General features: G+C 42.4%; 1 long non-coding RNA gene and 1 pseudogene across 2 annotated transcripts in view; one reads left to right on the top strand and one right to left on the bottom strand.

Annotated features, from left to right (window-relative positions):
- Positions 1 to 1,555: 1,555 nt before the first annotated feature.
- Positions 1,556 to 3,024, bottom strand: LOC147912106 (uncharacterized). The gene is made up of 2 exons (XR_015550268.1): positions 2,907 to 3,024; positions 1,556 to 1,800 (listed from the first exon to the last, which is right to left on the bottom strand). It is a non-coding gene; the product is annotated as an uncharacterized LOC147912106 (long non-coding RNA).
- Positions 3,025 to 3,148: 124 nt separating this feature from the next.
- LOC101392328 (uncharacterized) overlaps positions 3,149 to 19,985 on the top strand; it is a 46,378-nt pseudogene continuing 29,541 nt past the window's right edge. Inside the window, exon 1 of the transcript XR_015550254.1 lies at positions 3,149 to 3,279. The product of XR_015550254.1 is annotated as an uncharacterized LOC101392328 (transcript). The remainder of the gene's footprint in view (positions 3,280 to 19,985) is intronic.

Genomic DNA, 19,985 nt, shown 5'->3' on the forward strand with positions numbered 1-19,985 from the left:
ATCCTTTTCTTTAGTTTCTGGATTTGCCTATGGTTTGCAAAGCATGCACATCCAAAATTGCAATCCTTGTCTATTTTTGAACAAACATTTTGAGATAAAATAACAAGCAAATTTGCTTTTGAAGTTGACAATAGAAATTAGCAAGTTGTTTCATAAATTGAATAGAATTGCAGGGGAACCAGAATAGATAAACCCATCTTCAAAAGTAAAACAAAGTAGTAGGATTAACATTTCCTGATTTCAAATCTGAGTGCTCAGCATGGTAATCAAGATATGTGGTAACGACACAAGGACAGACACACAGATTGATGGATTTAATTGAGATTACAGATATAAACCCTCTCATCTGTGGTCAATTGATTTTCAAAAAAGGTGCCAAGAATGAGGAATGAATATTCTTTTAAAAAATTCGTGCTGGGACTACTGGATAGCAACATGCTGGAAAATGAATTTGGACCCTTACATTATACCACATATAATAACTTACCAAAATGGATGGAAGACCTAATTCTGAGATAAAACAATAGTAATCTTAGAAAAAACAGGGGAAAATAGGACCTTGGATTTGGCAAAGAATTATTAGATATTACATCAAAAGCAAAAACAGTAAAAAAAATTGGATAATTTGAATTTTATTGAAATTAATCACTTTTGTACTTCAAAGGACACCATCAAGAAAGTGAAAATACCCGTGAGAATCTCTGTGCTCTTCTGGTGGGAATATAAAACAATGTCACCATTGTGGGAAACAGTATGGCAGTTTTTCAAAAATTACACAGTGTTACCACATGATCCACCAATTCCATTTTTGAGTATATGCTCCAAAGAATTCAAAACATGGACTCAAACACATATTTGTACACCTGTGTTCTTGAAGCATTATTCACAGTAGCCAAAAGGTGAAAGCAACCCAAGTATCCATCAACAGATGAGTGGATCAACAAAATGTGCTGCACACATACAACTGAATAGTATTCAGCTTAAAAATGAAATGAAATTCTGACACATGGTACAACATGGGTGAACCTTGAGGACATTATGCTAAGTGTAATAAGGCAGTCAAAAAAGGATAAAAACTATATGATTCCACTGAGGTACCTAGAGTAGTCAAATTCATAGAGACAGCAGAATGGTGGTTGTTAGAGGCTGGGGAGCAAGGGCAATGGGGTGTTGTTGTTTAATATGGATAGAGTTGCAGTTTTGCATGATGAAGAGTTCGGGACATTGGTTTCACAATGTCAGTGAACTTCACACTACTGAACTAGTCACTTAAAAATAGATAAGATGTAACTTCTATGGAATAAATATAGAAGGTGGTCAAAAGCACTTCGTGTTATGAAATAAATGTCATGGAAATGTAATGTGCAGCATGGTGACTGTAGTTAATACTACTGAATTGTATATTTAAAATTTGCTAAGAGAGTAGATCTTACCAGTTCTCACCACAGAAAAAAATTTATAACTACATGTGGTGATGCACATTAACTAGACTCATTGATACCGAGCAATGGGCTAGCTCTGCTTGCTGTGATCTGAGGCAATTAATCACAACGAGTTAGGGATTTAAAAAGGAAGTTTTAATTCAATTAGCTGGCATAATTGGGGAGATGGCAGACTAATGTCTCAAAAAAACCATCTTCGAGAATTACAGAATCTTGAAGTAGTTATATAGGGAAAATGGGCAGTAAGGAGGAGGTTTCCTTCAGGCATGATGGACTCCAGGGTCTTTTATTGTTCCGTTCTTCTGTCAGCTGTGATGGATACCATGTAGGTGTGTTCCTGCTTGTGGTCAGCCTTTTCCTGGAGAGAAACTCAAAGAACAAAGTTTTAATTTATCAAGCTATTGGGGAGTACATACAACAGTGGAGGCCATATATCAGGAGAGCATGTGAATTTTTTTAGAGTACATGCAGAGCAGCAAGTAGTCATACAGAGTGGGGGCTGGTGCCATTTAGCATAACAAGATGGCCTCACTTATGCTCACCACATTATTTTGGTACTCCTGAAAGGAATATAATCTTAAATGCCAATTATATCTCAATTAAAAAAAAAATGAAGTATTGATACGAGCTACAACACGGAATTCCCTGAAAAAATTATACCAAGTGAATGAAGTCAAACACCAAGACCACACGTTGTATAATTCCATTCATATGAAAGTCAACAAATTCAGAAATTTATAGAAACAGAAAACAGATTAGTGGTTGTCTAGGGCTGGCGCTTGGAGGAACTAGGCGGGGAAGATAGGGCAATGATAGGTTAAGGGTATAGGTGTTTCTTTTTAGGTGATAGAAATGTTCTGAAATTGACTGTGGTGATAATTGCACATATCTGTCAATATACTGAAGACCAGCAAGTTGTAGATGTTAAAGGGCTCCATTGTATAGTATGTGTATTGTATCTTTAAAAAAACTGTTCAAATAAGTGGATAAATGCAGGAAGAGTTTTGCTATGCAAATGAGTTTTGCAATCCAATCTCTTAAACAGATGAATACTTTCCAGGTACATCCCACATTTACATAACCTTTTCTTGTTTTTTGTTATATCAGTCCAAATAGGAGTTGAATTACCTTAGGGATAGTATAAGCTTTTACATTTCAAACTTCTCTCAAGATATTAAAAAACTGATCTAACATAAATGTCGCTCCCGGGTAAAATATACACCTGAGAACTGAATGAACACATCTCATACCTTGTGGTTAGACTGAGAACAGTCCTTGCGCCCAGGTTCAGGGCGGCCTGCGGCCTAGGGCGCGCGCAGCCCTAGGGCTGCGGGTTCCAACTTCCCACCAGAGCTAAGTGGGTTGAGAGGCCAAAGGATCTTCAAAATATGATGTGAATGGGGGTGGGGAAGCGCAGGGTGGAAAATTAAAGATCAAAGTGGAGACAGACTAATTATTACATACGGTGAGCTGACTTTTAAGTGTCTGTGTTTGCAAAGAAGGGTCACAGTTCCCCGAGTGGACTCGTAGCATCACATTTCAATGGAAAATGTCCCAGAGAGGATAAGGTCCAGCTGCGGGTCAGGTCAGACCTTTAATCTCCATACCGCTGTCATTCAGGACAGAGGCCTTTCGAACTGTCCAATCAGGGTCGGCTCCGGGGCAGGTGGGTGGGGCGACGCTCCGCCCCCACCCCGACTTCCTGCTCGCGCCACAGTCCTTCCGGTCACGGGCCGCTGTTTTAAAGGCCCCACGTTGCTCCGCCGCTGACCGTGTCGCTCTGTGACCTGTGCCGAATTGTAGGGAGGACGCGGGGGACCCAGGAAACTTAGAAATGGTGAGAGCTTGGCCCAGGGGGTGTGGACACGGGGGAGGAGGTTCTGGTTTGACCCGCTGTGGCGGGACCGGCTTCCCCGCGGTCACCTCCGAGTCTGCGGACCCGAGTCCGCGGGGGCGCCGCTCGGACCTCAGTCCCCTCCGGCCGCAGCGTGGGGGCCGGGCCGGCAGCCGGGACCCCGGGCGTCCTGTGGTCACTGCGCGCGGCGACTTGGGCCCCGGAGCCTCTCTGGGCAGCTCTGCGCCCGCAGCCCCGCGTGTCCCCACGTGGTGCGGTGATCACTGGGAGGGTCATCAGGGACAATTGTGACTGAGTCTTGGGGAATCGCCCGTGGGAGGAGATGTAGTCTGTGCGGTCCCCAGTCCCTTTTTTCTCCCCAGGGTACATCCATTTTCTCCTGAGTTTTCTAAATGTTTCCGTAGCCGGGTCTCAAATCCACAATGCTGTCCGCACCAGCTCTTCCTAAGACAGCAATAAATGCCCAGATTTCCAGATCTCTCCTCGAATTCCCAAATGCCAACTTCCTATCTCTGATTGTCAGCATTATTATCAACTACAAACAGACCCAATATTTTAATTGTTTATCATTTTTCTATAGTCAATAGGTGGCCTTTTTAAAAGGGTTTATTTCTTGTTTGTGGATATTTTACATGAGAAAAAGTAGCAGATAACTACCCGGAACTACGTTGTATAAAATCCGTGTGCCTCTCTTCCTCGGATATCTGCTGGGAACAGACATTCAATTGTTAAGTATTTTGGGTGAAGGTTCCTCTTGGCAAACTTTTCAGGGTGATCTGCCCTGTCAGTACTGCCCCTTTTTGGGTTTGTTACCTTTAAAAGATTTGTTTTAGTCTTAATAATACTAATAAAATAATAAACTAGTAATAATACTTAATAACTGCACTTTAATTTAGTCTCAGTTTTTCAATGAATAAAAATTTATTTAATCAATACAACTTGAAAGACGATATAAAATATTTCCGAAGAGGGAAAAAAGGGGTGAATTTTAGAAAACGTAAAGGATTCCAGTATTACATTGCATGATTTAAAAATTGGTTTTCTTTTCTCCTCCCCTGAGCATGATAGTAATATTCTGAGGTCTGTTCTTTTATTTTGAGTGAGTTCAAATGGACTTTCAGGGCTTAGATTTGTAGACCTGACGTGCTTAATATGATTAATAGTTTATAAAATAATTTCTTGTCATGGAAATAATAATTAACATCTTTGTTTTTTTCCAGAATGCAATACATTCTTGTGGGGTTTCTTGTTGAGCCAGCAAAGTGCCTTACCATTTGCTTTCTTCTTTTCTTCATAAAGACTGGTTTGAGTGTTTTTACTGGATTGTTCAAATAGTGGGTTTGTGTCATTTAAAATATCAGTGTGGTCCAGAAAAACTCCAGTGGGGGCAGAGGCCTGAGAGCAGTGAATCTAAGCTAAGGCCTCCTTGGGCCTGCAAAGGGAAGGACTTGAAGGCCCAGTTGTTCTTCCTGGGGGGCCTCCCCCTGCACATGTCTTAGCTGTTCACACTCACCATGGAAGGAGCCTCTATACTGAGAGGAGCTACAGAGTGCTAGAGAGCTGTAAATGCAGGTGAGTGTGGGGGTGGGGAGGTGATGCCCTTTCTGAGGTTGTAACTGTGGTTTCCTGGGACCCACTTCTAGACTTGGAGTTTTGCATCCACAGTGCAGGTGACTCAGAATAATTAGTTTACATTGAGAAAGTCTGTGAAAGTCAGGAATTCTGTGTCCTGGTCCATTAATTTGGGAGTTCACTTGGGTCAGAACCTTAAGCTGAATCCAGCTGAGTTTTCCTCATTGTGAGAAGGGAAGCCTGAGAGAGGGACCATTTGCGTTATTCCCTGGGGAGAGGAGGGTGTGTGGAGCTCCCAGAGTTCACTCCTGTGGCTGCTCAGGTGCCCCACCCTCCTCCACCAGGGACAGACTCACCCCAGGGGTTCTGTCTCAACCAGGAGAGTCAGGAATATGGAAGCTTCTGAATGTGGCTTTCTTTCTGTCCTGTGGGAACCAGGCTGCTCATCTGTGCTGGTTCCAATATTTGTGTTTTTTTCCTTTGGATTCCTTTATTGATTGAATAGTGCAGCCCTTTGGCTCTAGTCTCCCTTAGCACTTGGGCCCTGAAACTGTAAGTTGGTTGAGAGATAGGATGTGAGGAAAGCAAGAAAATTGTGGAACCAAGAGAGGTTTTCTTCCTTTTAGGCAAGAGAACCTCAAGATGTGAGAAAATGTGTTAAGTTTTTGATCGCATTTTTTATTTTTAGATCAATTTTTCTATATGTATGTCTCTGGAGAACATAGAAATTTAAAAGTCTAAAGCAATTGGATTTCTGTTTTAATTGATGTGAGGGAAACTTCTGAAAGCCTATGTAAATCTTTGCAAGTCCAATATATGTAAGGAGTTCAACGCAAACCCCTGTTACATTATAATATGCTGCTTATTCCTGAAAATACCCCCAGTGTGAGATAGAGGGGAAGGACAACTAGGATGCAGCTCGTCCTTTTAATTAGAAAGAGATTTGAAAATTTACATTTTAGGGTTGTACTTTTGTAATTGTTAGTGTTTAAAGGAATTAAATCCTAGAATGGTTTCCTAAGTACAAAAGTTAAAGTTAAATAGAAGACTGTTAAATAGTAAAATATAGTATATGTAAATTTCTCTTTTTTTAAAATAAATCTGTAAAACAGCAAAGTCTAACTTACGACCAACATATCCTGGTCCCCTCCAGCGCTGTTACTCAAGTGACCCCCAAATACACAATTTGGTTATTTTTTGAGCCTCCGTTAGTGTTTCCTTATATAAAAAAAGCAATTGCAAATGCTTCACCATGGTTACCCATGTTTGTCCTTTTAATGAGCATTTGCACTCCATACTTTTGCATGTTTGACTGCTCACAGCTTATGCCTCACCCCACCCTCTTCCCCTTGTGCCCCAACCTGGACAAGCTGATGAGAAAGCCTGGGTGTTCTCTCCTCTAGAGCAGGCAGGAGATTCCCACCACACAATCCCCTGCCTGTGTGAAGGACTCTTGCCCCGGCCCCACTTTCTCTCTAACCCCAATGAACACTCAAGCCAGGCTTCATTTTTGCTCTCTGCTGCCATTTCAGAGCTGCTTGAGAGGCCAGCCCTGCTCTCCTGAAACCTCTATTATGTGAGTCCTAAGCTTTTTCCTATACCCTGTGTGTGTGTGTGTGTGTGTGTGTGTGTGTGCCACATTGGCATCAGTGTCAACAAGGGACCCACCCCTCTACAGTGACCATAACAGCTGGCACCCTGAGCATCATGTCCAGACATGACCCGCCCCCCGTGGGTCTGTCTTCTGCTCTGACTTGCTCACCTGCTCTGCTGCCTGGTGGTGGCCTGCGCTGTGGGCTGCTGCTTGCTGGGGAGCCTGTGCTGTGAGCTGTGCTGCCCCGTGTTGCAGTGTTGACCCACCAAGCCTCAGTTCTAGGTTCAGACCACCCAAGTTGGTAATTTTGAGAATTTATAAGCATTTCAGAGCAGCATTATGGGATTGGGGCATCCTTAAAGTGGTCCTGTTTCAAGGTCTTTGCTGGGATTTATCTGTGTGTCAGAGTGAAGCTGTGACAGAGGCTGTGTTAGCCCTGACATTCCCCAGGGATGGGGTGCCACAGGGGGACTATACCTTGTGCAAGAGGACGGCGCATCGGTGGTCACTACTGAAATAGCTGTCATTTAAAAAGAGAAAGAGAGGAGGGGGGGAAAGGCAGCCAGAAGGTGGCAGGTGGAGTCCACACTCCTAATACCAGAGGGCTCACCAGGACCCTGAAGTACCTCTGTTGCTGCTGCTGCCCCTGCCTCTACTGTGACAAAGATCCTGACCCTTGGGGTTATAGAGGACAACACCCATGGCACCCCTGTGGCACAGCAATGGGGATTAGTTCAAACCTGACTTAAGTCCAGGGAACTTAAACTCACTGAAGCACCCAGTTGTCATGGGGAGAGGCTCCTAACCCTGATGGCACTGTTTTGAGGCTCTTGGGGAGAAAAAATATATAAATACTAGGGTAGAAAGGACACCCTTTTCCCTGAAGTATGTCCAATGACCAAAATAACAAAACAGGGAAGGACAAGAGGGAGGTACAAATGAAAAAATTACTGAAAGAAAGGTCTACAGTTGACCAAATTGGAAATCCAAAATATACTGAAAGAGTTTACATGCCTAAACAGATAAAGCTACATTGCTTGGCTTTGGGCTTCTACAACACAGGTTCTGAATTAATTTTGCTATCTGCTGTAATGCACTAATTCAGCAACCTTCAAGCAGTTAATCAATACTAGGTGTCAAATTACAGTTATTCCTGGGATCCAACTAAACTTAAGTAAGATGACCTTCATGATCTTAGGGGCATTAATGAATGTAATACAGAGGAGAAATAGGACCAATGTTTCTCCTTAACCATCAGAACTATGGTCCTACCTGAATTCTCCATGGTCGTAGCACTCATTGTCCTAAATCATCCCATAGTGAGCTGGGAAGCTCTGATCCAATGATCAAGAATTAAATGAAGTTTCTACCACTTACAAATTGGCTTGACAAAATTGGACCTCACAGACTTTACCCCCAAATCACGTAGTTAATATGGTCCAATGTATATTACCCAGGGCCTTGAAGGATTGAAGACTATATAGAAAATTTAGTGAAGGGTTGATTATTCCCAGTGCTTATTCTAACAGCCCAAATTGTCTTAAGCCTGGAAAGAATGAATAACATCTCAGAGTCGTTTACCTCAACTTGAGGCTATGGTTGCACCACATAGGCCTCTATACCCAGTCCCCAGCAGTATGGAAATACTGACTACAGCCAATCAGCAATTGATAAATATCCTGCTCTCACAGATTTGGCTAAGTCTGTTCTGTCAGTGCCTATGTGAACAGCCTCTCAGCTGCACTTGGCCTTCACCTCTGAAGGGATATGATGCACCTTTACTGGGTTCTCATGGATCTTCAACAGCTGTGCCCTCCCACACAGTCATTGCAGCAGGATCTGCCCTGCATTCTGGTTTCTCCAAGAACACAGGTATGAGGTTACATTAATGATATCTCCTCTGAAGACATTCAGGACTTACACGTATTGAAAATAGGAGCTAACAAAAAGTGGATGGGACATTGCCATGCGTATGAGTCCCTGGCAACTTTGTTAAATTTCTGGAAATTATTTGATAATCTGAGACCTGCTCCTTCTCTGACACCATGAAGAAATAGCTGTTGTTCCCCTTAGCACCCACAACATCTACTAGGTTCTCTTGATGTTTGGGAGGCAATATTTTCCTTGTATACAAGTTTTACTTGACCCCATTTGTGCTGCTACTTGCAAATTTGCCAACTTGAATGGGCACCGCATCACAAAAGTCTGGAGGCTGTCTTCAAATTGTCATACAGCAAACATTCCTGTTAGTGCCCTGAGTCTCCTTCACTATAGAGGCCTCAGTGACCTTCTGTCATGCCTCCTTGGGTACCCATGACGGCCTTACATTGTCCATAGGCTTCTGATGCAGGAACCTGTTCTAGGCCACAAATTGCTTGTCATTAGAGCTGCAATTATCTCTACTTATGAGGCTATCCTGAAGGTAGATGGCCCTGAGCATGGGACCACCTATCCAGCAATACATTTTGACTTGGGACTTGGAAAGAGCACCCCAAGAGCTCAGCATGGCTGCTGAGACCTCCTGGAGACATGATGGAGCCAAACCTGGGCCCTCTGTGATATCTTACCTGCAGGAGAGGTGGCCTTTCTTGTTCTCAGTCCCTTGCCAGGTGCTAAGGTGTTGAAAAATGTCATCCCTTCTCCAGATCCCCAGGCTCCCTGGGGAGCTTCTTAGGACTCCCTGAGTGAAAAGCAGTGGGAGTTCATAGACGTTGGGGACAACATCACCTCATTTGTACACATGGAGCTCAGGCAGAGTTGCTGCTTTTCATGTCTTAATTGGGACATCTCTGATGAAGGACCAGATCCAAGGGTCATCACACTGACCATACATCCAGCAGTCATCTTAGCACCCACCAACAATTGACTCCAGCTGCAGACATTACAGACTGTGGGTGATTCCCTGAGAGTTGCCCCTTTGTGGCAAAAGAACTCTGGGAACCTCTTGCCTCGGAGATATCTACCCTAGAAATCTGCTTGTCTCAACAGATATGAAGGCAACACACACATCCTCACCAGGACACTCTATCCACATGCGAGTTCCAGACACTAGTGATAGTAACAAAGGCACTCATTTCATTTCTGAGAATATACTGTGCTGGGCTCTTAACAAGGCATTCAGTGGAAGTTTCTCCTCTCTTCCAAGTCTCAGGATGCAGACCTCATAGAGAACCATTATTGCTTATTGAAATAATTTTTTGTGTGTGTGTGTGAGGAATATCAGCCCTGAGCTAACATCTGTGCTAATCCTCCTCTTTTTGCTGAGGAAGATCAGCCCTGAGCTAACATCCATGCTAATCCTCCTCTTTTTGCTGAGGAAGACCGGCTCTGAGCTAACATCTGTTGCCAATCCTCCTCCTTTTTTTACCCCAAAGCCCCAGTAGATAGTTGTATGTCATAGTTTGCATATCCTTCTGGTTGCTGTATGTGGGACACAGCCTCAGCGTGGCCGGAGAAGCGGTGCATCGGTGCGTGCCTGGGATCCGAACCCAGGCCGCCAGTGGTGGAGCGCGTGCACTTAACCGCTAAGCCCCGGGGCCGGCCCGAAATAATTTCAGATTAATGGAATGAAAGGTGATCTGTTTCTGTCATTAGTCAGTAAACGGGTGAATGTTAATGCCTCTCTCTCTCTTTTTTCTAGTGGATTTTACTTTTTTTAAGAGCATTTTGAGGTTTACAGAAAACTTGATGGGAAAGTACAGAGATTTCCCACATAACCCCTCTGCCTCCACACAGTTGGCCCCATATTTTATATCCTGTATTACTGTGGTACATTTGTTACATTTCATGAGCCAGTTTGATGCATGAAAGTTCTTAGTTTACATAAGTGTTGACTGTGTTATACAATCTCTGGGCTTTGGCTAATGTCACATGACCTGTCTCCATCATTTCTGTGTCATGTGGAATACTTGCTCTGTCCTAAAAATCTCCTGTGCTCCATCTATTCATTTATCCTTCCCACACCTCCAAATCCCTAGCAACCAATGATCTTTCATTGTCTTATACTTCCATTTTTTCCAGAATATCACATGCTTGGAATCATACAGCAGGTAGCCTTGTCATATTGGCTTCTTTCACTTACAAATATGATTTTAAAGTTTCTCCATGTTTTTTTCACTTGGTAACCTCATTTCTATTCATCACTGAAGAATATTTCATCCTATGGATGTACCAGTGATTGTTTATCCATTCACCTATTGAAATTGGTTGCATCTAGGTCTTGACCATTGTGCATAAAGCTCCTGTAAACATTCGTGTATAGGGATTTTGTGAACATCAGTTTTCAACTCATTTGGATAAGTTTGAAGAACATGATTGCTGCATCGTGTGGTAAGTGCAGGGTTAGTTGTAAGAAACTGCCTTTCTTCGAAAGTGGACATACCATTTTCCATTCCCACCAGCAATGAATGAGGGGTCCTGTTCCTCTCTGTCTTCACCATCCTTTGTTGTTCTCAGTGTTTTTAATTTCAGCCATTGTAATAAGTATCTGTTGATATTTCATTCTTCTTCTTTTTTTTTTGGTCAGGAAGATTGGCCCTGAGCTAACATCTGTTGCCAATCCTCCTCTTTTTGCTGAGGGAGATTGGTCCTGGGCTAACATCCGTGCCCATTTTCCTCTACTTTATATATGGGATGCTGCCACAGCATGGCTTGATAAGCAGTGCATAGCTCTGCACCCAGGATGCATACCTGCGAGTCCCGGGCCACCGAAGTGGGACACACAGACTTCACCACCACGCCACTGGGCTGGCCCCTTCATTCTTCTTTTATTTACAATGTCGTAGTGACATGATTTTGAGCATGTTTTCCTCGGCTAATTTACCATCTATATATCATTGCTGGAGTGAGTGTTAAAATCTTTTGCCCATTTTTAACTGGGTTGTTTGTCTTGTTTTTGTTTTGGGTCCCAGTCCTTTATCAGGTAAGTGATTTTCAAAGATTTTCTTCCAGTTTGTGGCTTGTGTTTTTATTTTCAGCAGTGTGTGTCATGAAGTTGAAGCTTTTCATTTTAATAAAGGCAAACATTTTTTTTGTCTTAGGTCCTGCTTTTTGTGTTGTATCTAAAATTTAATCACAAAACTCAAGGTCACCTAGATTTTCTCCTATTTTATCTTTTAGGAGTGTTGTAGTTTTACATTTTATACTGAGATCTGTGATTCATTTTTAATTAATTTTTGTGAAAAATGTAAAGTCTGTGTCTAGGTTCTTTTGTTTTGTATATGGATCACTAGTTTTTCTGGCATGATTTGTTGAAAAGACTTTGTTTTCCCATTGAATTGCCTTTGGTTCTTTGTCAAAGATGTAGGCACTATATTTGTGTGGATTTATAGGAAAGCAATTGACTTTTGTATATTAACATTTTATCCTTTAACCTTCCTCTACATTCCTCTTAGTTCAAGGGATTTTCTTTATTATTGGGGATTCTCTGAGATTTTTTCCATAGACAATCTTGTGCCACAAGGACAGTTTTAACTTCCTGCTTCCTAATCTGTGTACCTTTTATTTCCTTTTCATGTCTAATTGCATTAACTTAAGAATTCTAGTACAAGGTTGACTAGGAGCGGTGCGAGGGGACATCCTTGTCTTCTTGGTGTTACTGGAAAGCATCTAGTTCGTTCAGTGTAGTCCACTAATATTAAATGAGAGCCCAGTTGATGTAGAGGTAGGTGTGGGCAGAGGGGAAGCATCCTCTAGTCTGATGATTTAGTCTCAATCTTTAGTGAGTCTGTGTCTCTGGACTTGACCTCCTGTGCTATAATAAGAAACATATTTGGTCTTTGTCCTCAGTTCCTAGCAAAAACCTCTTGAAGCCACTGGAATTAATTGAGTGGTAAGGGTGAGAGAGTATCTTTTGTTTTAGAGGCAACTGTTGGCCAGCTCCTAGATAGCTTCAGGATGGGAGATGAACACCAGAAACACCATTTCTTGTTTAGAAGCTTGGAAGTTACAGCTCCAGCTCCCAGCCTCTGTGGAGAGGAGCCTGGCTGGAATTTAAGTTAATCACTAATGGAATGGTTTAGTAAGTTGTGCCCATGTAATGAAACCTCCATCAAAACCCTTAAAGAATTCATAGCCTTTCTAGGTTGGTGAACGCCAGGTGTTGGGAGGGTGGAGTGTCCAGAGAGGATGTGGAATCTCTGCAGCCCCTTGCCTCACTCCCTTCACCCATACCGCTACCCTACTTTGCCCTATGCATCTCTGCCTTTTGTCTGTTCCTGAGTTATGTCCTCATAGTAAACCAATAATAGTAAGTAAAGTGGTTTGCTGAAGTCTCAGAATCATTTCGGTAAATCACCAAATGTAATGAGGCATTAGAGTCTATGAATCTGTAGATGGCTGTGTAGAAATATTGGTGGCCTGGGCACCCCCTTTGTGGTTGGCATCTAAAGAAGGGGCAGTTTGTGGGACTGAGCTCTTAACATGTGGAGTCTAATGTGAACTCTGGGTAGTTAGTGTTAGAATTGAATTGAACTCTTGGACAGCTCTTTGGTGATGTAGAGTTGAAGTGGAATTGGAAGAGACACCAAATATTTGGTGTCAGTATGGGAAAAACCCTATCATCCTCACAATTGCCCCACCTTTGAGAGCAGAAAAGGCTAGAAGAATCTCAAGTGTGCTATTTCAGTGACCCCTAGTCAGTTAGGCTTTGGGAAAAATCCCAGTCAGTTCTACTCTTGTGAAATAAATTCTTTTTAGGACATGTCTTGTTAAGAACAGAATATTTCGGCTATTTTTTAATGGCTACTTTTTAGTCTTTCTAGTTGAGGAGAACATGGTTTACCTGTGACCTTCATTCTCTGGTGTAAGAGTTGTTGATTTCAAGTTTCTTGGCTTTTTTCTTTTTAGAACTGGAATCTGCCTTCTGAGCTCCTTGTGTGACAGTAAAGAGACCAGAAGTCTCTGACTCCTTTTTTTCCAGTTTTATTGAGAAAAAATTGACATGCATGACTGTATAAATTAAGGTGTACAATATGATGGTTTGATTTACACATATTGTAAAATTATTACCACAATAAGTCAGTTAACATCTGTCTTCTCATATAGATAGAAAGAAAAGAAAGAAGAAAAGAATAAAGAAAATAAATTTTCTATTTCTGAGGAGAACTCTTAGGATTTACTCTCTTAACAGCTTTTCTATGTATCATATATCCGTGTTAGCTATAGATGTCACGTTGTATATTACATCCTAGTAATGATTTATCTTATAACTGGAAGTTTGTACCTTCTGACCACCTTTCTCCAATTCCCCCTACCCCATCCTCCACCCCCCACCTCTGGTAACCACTAGTCTGATCTCTTTTTCTATGAGTTTGTTTTTTTTTTTTTTTTAGGTTCCATATATAAGTGAGATCATAGGGTATTTGTCTTTCTCTGTCTGACTTATTTCACCTAGCATAATGCCTTCAGGTTTCATCCATGTTTTCACAAATGATAGGATTTTCTTTTTTTTATGGCTAAATAATACTGTATAATATTATTATTGTGGTATATCTGTACCACATCTTCTGTATCTATTCATCCATTGATGGATGTATATCTTCTGTATGGTAGGTAGGGACCTCAGTGAGTGAGGATGTCATCATCAATCATTGTTTTCCCACCATCTAATACATCTTAAACACTGTTGGAGGAACTGCTTGGGTGTGGATGTAAACCATGGGCAGAAATACCAAAAGTCCTGCATTCTTGGGATTAACAGCAATGGTTCCCATAAAGATAAAGGCATAGACAGAGTTCATCTTCATTTTAGCCATGGTTAAACGTTTTACTGCCTGTGCTATTTGAACATGATCCAGATACGTGGGTATCTGGAACTCGAGACTTCCATTGCTTTGGACCATGGGTTTTTGTGTTATTTATGTTTCTGTTTAACATCAGTTGAAATGATTCGAAATTGCCTTTTGATTCAGCATATCATTTTCCTACTATTCAGACTGAGTGACACAATTTGTACCCCATGAAACATGTTTTTCCGGTCTGAGGAAGGGTTCTTGTTGTCTGCGCAGTTGTAGCCCATTATGGGTTTTCCTAAGATTAGAATGATATCTGTGCAAGTTTAGTGTCATTTCCTGATTTTTTTAGTGATTTCCACTAAAAATCTATGAATTGTTTAGAGGGTAATGATCCAAGAAATAACTGAGGAGAGCTGTAGACACACACGCAGTGTCATTTTGAGTAATATCCTGTGTGGTGGCAAAGGAGGTAAGTATGACAGCCTCAATCTGGGAAATGTTCTATGCCTTTTTATAAGGAGTAGCTGGGTGGTTTTTGTTTCAATGATGCACAAAGCCACTAAAGCCCATTTTTACTGTTTTCACAGATCATTTCCATCCATTTACATTTCCAGGAGATGTTCTGGAAGATGTGGTAAACTTGTCAGCGTTTCTTTCATTAAATAACAACAGAAATCCAAACTTGTTCCCTTTTTTTAGTGCTAACTTATATTTTCTTAGCAGTGTGGAGATTATATGATTTGATAATTATTAGTATATCATTTGATCCACTGCCCTCATACTTCCTCTCATGATGCAAATAAAGGAAGTTAAGCACAGGGTCTTACCCAAATTCACATAGCTCATAAAAGTGGAATCTCTTAGGTTTGAAGGCATAATGGGCAATGTTAAAAATTTTAAACTCACAAGAACACTGCAAGGTTTGTATAATTATAAACTTTTACAAATGTGGCATCAAAGTTTCTAAACTACTTGTAAGGCAACATAATGTTTCACTTATATGACATTCTGGACAAGACAAAGGTATAGGAACCTAAAACAGATCAGTTCTTAATGGTGGGAGGGTTCAGTACAAATGGCACCATGAGAGTGTTCCTTTGGGGTGATGGAGTGTTCTCCATCGTGATGGTGGTATAACTATACATTTGTGAAAACTCAACAACTATTCTTAAAATAGTATGTGAATGTACTAGAAACAAAAGAAAACAACAAAAACATTTTCACATGCTAGGACAACGTTAAACTCTCCTGAACTTTGATTGCTACGTGTGCAACACTTCCTTTACCACCTTGGGTTCCTTCTTAGGAAGAAGTGGAAGGACTGAGGAAGAAGGACATCGGCCACTATAGACTTTTCCTGGTACCCAGTCTGAAGTTAGAAAACTCCCTCTAGGGCTATACCTGCCATCATGTCATTCATATAACTGGTGAGAAAGTGATAGGGCTCCTGGTATCCGTCTGAGTTGACACCAGGTTTCTCGGTTCACATCCTGGGAATGCGGTGGTCTGAAACATAAAGGTGCATCCAACACATCTCCAGAGTGGGATCTGCCCAGGTACATCCTCATCTAACCCTTGGGCATCAACATCATGTCCTAGAGCAGGTCTTGAGGCCATTTCCAGCTTTTGAATTTCCCATTTGAAGACTAGTCTGTGCCTCATTGCTGGGAAACATGTTTAGATGCAACACCTGTCCCACTCTGGGAATTTTCTGTTGTATTGACCTTAAAATTTAAAAAAAAAGTTATTTTTCCAGTAAAATGAGTTTATTTGGGAATGGCAGAGGAAGTACATTCAGGACATGCAAACTATGGTGAACCATAGGCAGGTAGGGAGAACAGAACAGATGGAGTTGCTTTTAAGGAAGAAAGGAGGAAGTGGGCAGGTGCTGTCTGGAACAGAAGTCCGCTGAAGGAGAATGAGAGTTCAGGGTGGTGACAGTGGCTGAGTGTGGTGTTTCCTCATTGGCTGGGCTGTTGCTGGGCAAGGAGTAATTCCCTCCTCCTGCTGGGGTCTGTCAAGTAAGCTTCTTCCTGTTGGGGAACAGGAGGGACACTTCTTCCTGTTTGGGGTCTTCAAAATATGGCAAGTAGTAGTGCCTGAGAGCTCCCCTTTCAGTGCTTCCTGACTCCATTTTACATGAGATTTCCTGTATTTGTTTTCGCATTTGCAACCCCGGGTGACTGTGAGGTGAGGCAATGGCAGAACCCAGAACCCATGTCGTGTAGGCAAGTCTCCTGGAATACATTACGTCTGGCTGCCACATAAACAGCACCTCTGCACCAAATACTGTTTCATAGTTGTCTCAATGCCACCAATAATGTCAAAAAGAAATTCCCTCCCTTGTCCTAGCTCTGGGAGTCCCTCAGGGACCCAGCTGTACCTATATCACTCTCCCTGAGATCTCTGGCGCTTTCCACCCTGTGGTTTCAGTGGCTCATGTGCTGACCACACCCAGCTCCCTCACCTCAGAACCCGCCTCCAGAGTGAGTTTGGAGCCCAGCCACCAAGGCCAGTGGTGACTTTGTCTGGAACAGTACTCACCCTGCAGAGTTTCAGACCTGAGGCCTGTGGGAAATGGTAGTCTCATCCAGACCCTCCACAGTCACGGGACCCCCCCTCCCTTCACATGGTTCTCAGAATGCAATGGGCAAGACACCAAGGGAAGTGGCAGAAATAGCAGGGATTTTCCCCTTTCCTGGAGTACACAGGTGAAGGAGTTGGTGCCCCTCTCCTTCATCAGAGGCCACACCCACTGTTTCTTGAAGGGAAGAGGCAGAAATGAGCCAAGCTGCATCCCAACGTGCCCCTGCAACAACTTCCAGTGCTTTCCTGGGTCCCCAAGGTGATGTCTGTGGTTGGAGACCTGGGTGCTGAGGTCCAAGGCCTCCACCTCCCATTAGCGAATGTTCCAGGGAGGGACAGTGATCAAGGCCTTAGTGAGGATGGCCCACAGGGCTGATCCACACGAAGTCTGTGCACAGGTGAGACCAGGGGGTGATGAATCACAGACTGGAGACCGCAGCCGAGGACTTGGTGGCTGGGTGAGGATGCACAGATCTTTGTTGTCTGCACTGAGCTTCAATGGGAAAGCAAAGTGAGGAAGGTGCACATTATGGAGGAATGATTCTGGAAGTGATCATAGCAGCCTGAGGGGCTGGAACACAGTGATCATTGCAGCCATTGTGGGCCCTGACTCCCCTCTTCAGGGCCTGGGCTGTGTGTCTCTGGGCCATTATCTCTGATCATTTGTGACTTTGGGTGTCTGTGTGTGAGTGTGTGCACGTGTGTGTCCAGTGAGAAAGCCTGTGTGACTTTATATGTCTGTTTGTGAAACTATGTGTGTATGTCCTTTGAAATGTGTTACGGTTTTTTAGCATGTTCTTGCCTAATTGCCCTGGTAGCACCTTTCTTACCACATTGGGTAGAACTGGTGAGAGCAGACGTCTGTCTTCTCTCTGATCTTAGAGAGAAAGCCTCCAGTTTTTTCTCCATCAAGAATGGTGTCAGCTGTGGGTTTTCACTGATGCTTTATTTCAGATTGAGGTAGTTTACTGGGGTAGTTTATCATAGTTTTTTAAGTGTTTTCCTTGTGAAGCGGTGTTGAACTTTGTCTAATACTTGTTTGTGTCTATTGAGATGATTCTGTACTTTTTGACGTTGATTCTACTAATGGTTTCTTCCCTTAATCCATTTTCAGGTGGAAAACCAGCATTTCTTTCTTGGGTTAAATTCCACATGGTCATAGTGTTTTGCCCATTTTATATTTTGCTGGATTCAGTGCAATAGTAGTTTTGTAGGCTTTTTCATCTACATTAAAAAGAGGTATTTGTGGGGCCAGCCCCGTGGCTTAGCGGTTAAGTGCGCACGCTCCGCTGCTGGCGGCCCGGATTCGGATCCTGGGCGCGCACCGGCGCACCGCTTCTCTGGCCATGCTGAGGCCGTGTCCCACATACAGCACCTAGAAGGATGTGCAGCTATGACATACAACTATCCACTGGGGCTTTGGGGGAAAAAAATAAATAAATAAAATTATATATAAAAAAGTATTTGTGTACTCTATTATAATGTAGTATATACTATAATATTATCTAATGCTGCAAATAGTGTGTATCTTTTTGTGTATATATGGAAAAAATGTAGAGTACAGTATATATATGATATATACAGTATACTATATACAGTATATATGTATACAGTATAGTATTATACATAAGTATATATTATATATAAGTAGAATTAACATACATATAGTTAGTTTTATAGTGTATAGTTCAGTGTTATACTTTTACAGATAGTATCACAGTCTTATCGGTCTGGAGCATAGTGGATATCATTACCATGCCTGTCCACTGAATTATTCAAATAAGCCATTCACAACCTCCCATGGGAGCAGAGGGGCCCCTCACTGTCTTGATACTCTAAAGCCTGCCTCTCCCACCCCCTGTTTGCTTTCTCTGCTTCTGAGTTCAACTGAGGTGTCAGTGTGTGTTTCAGAAATTGTAACTAATTTATTAGTCCGAGAGGTGGTGAGGCTCTGAGATTTGATTTTTACTATGTGCAGAGACGTGTGACATTCTTTTGTATTTGAGTAATTATGAGAAAGATTATCTCAGAGAGCTTTCTTCTAAAAGCGTGACCTTGGATAAGGAGTTGATATTCTTGTTGCCAGGCAGCTAGACCATTGACAACGAGCTAAGAGTCTGAAAATGTGAAGATAGGTGGACTGTGGGCCATGGGCGTCATGATGGCCTGGAGTTTGACATCCTGCTGACCATTGGGCCCTGTCTTCCATCAGGGACGGCCTGGGGAGGGACAGCAGCAGCAGCTCCCCAGTGTTCCCCATCACACGTGCTGGTGGCACACCACCATTGATATGAAAATAGGTGCAGGATTTATTTTACATGAACAAGAAAGCAAAGTACATTTTACAGTGTAAACCAGTTGACCTTCGCGTGTCAAAGGGAAGAAAAAAAGATGTACTATAACAGCTTCTTTTTGCATAAATACTGAAAAGACTTAAATGATTAAGGTGCCGGTCTAGTTGCATAGTGGTTAAGTTTGCACACTCTGCTTCAGCGGCCTGGGGTTCATGGGTTTGGATTCTGGGCATGGACATACACACTGCTCATCAAGCCATGCTGTGGCAGCATCCCATATACAAAATAGAGGAAGATGGGCGCAGATGTTAGCTCAGGGCCAATCTTCCTCAGCAAAAAAAAAACCCAAAAAACAATTACATTCTTCTCTTATCTACATGAGCATAGGGAAATGAGCCACCAATGCTAGAAGACATGCTAGGATCAGCCGTCAGGCACACTTTTAAATCTCAGGCTGTATATTTGAAACTTGATATTCATGATAAAAAATTCATGATAAAGCATGTAAACCATATTTTATTTTTAAATTTTAAATGTCTAATTGGCTTTATTTAGCAATTCATAAATTGGACAGCAGCCCATCTAGCAAATAGAGAGGAGTTCCAAAGGGCTACAGAAAGGGAAACATTTTAAAAGCAGGACAAGAAAGTCATAAACATCAAATAGGAACATTCTGGGGAAGGTTACCCCGTTTTGGAGATAAAAGAGTCTTATTAGGTGGATTACCTCACCTTTGGGGGATGGAGAGGGCCCATGTGGCAGATGACCTCATTAGTGCTGACCGGAAAATCCTAGACTGACCGGTTTGATTACATTCCTGGGGAAGATTGAAGCTGCAGTTGGGTTAGGTATTAAGCCCTGGTTTGGTGATGTGGGCCTAGTAAAAGTGACTCCATTTGAGTCCTGTGG

Source organism: Ceratotherium simum, chromosome 39, assembly GCF_057802395.1.
Source record: "Ceratotherium simum simum isolate JZ-2026a chromosome 39, ASM5780239v1, whole genome shotgun sequence".
Lineage (NCBI taxonomy): Eukaryota > Metazoa > Chordata > Mammalia > Perissodactyla > Rhinocerotidae > Ceratotherium > Ceratotherium simum.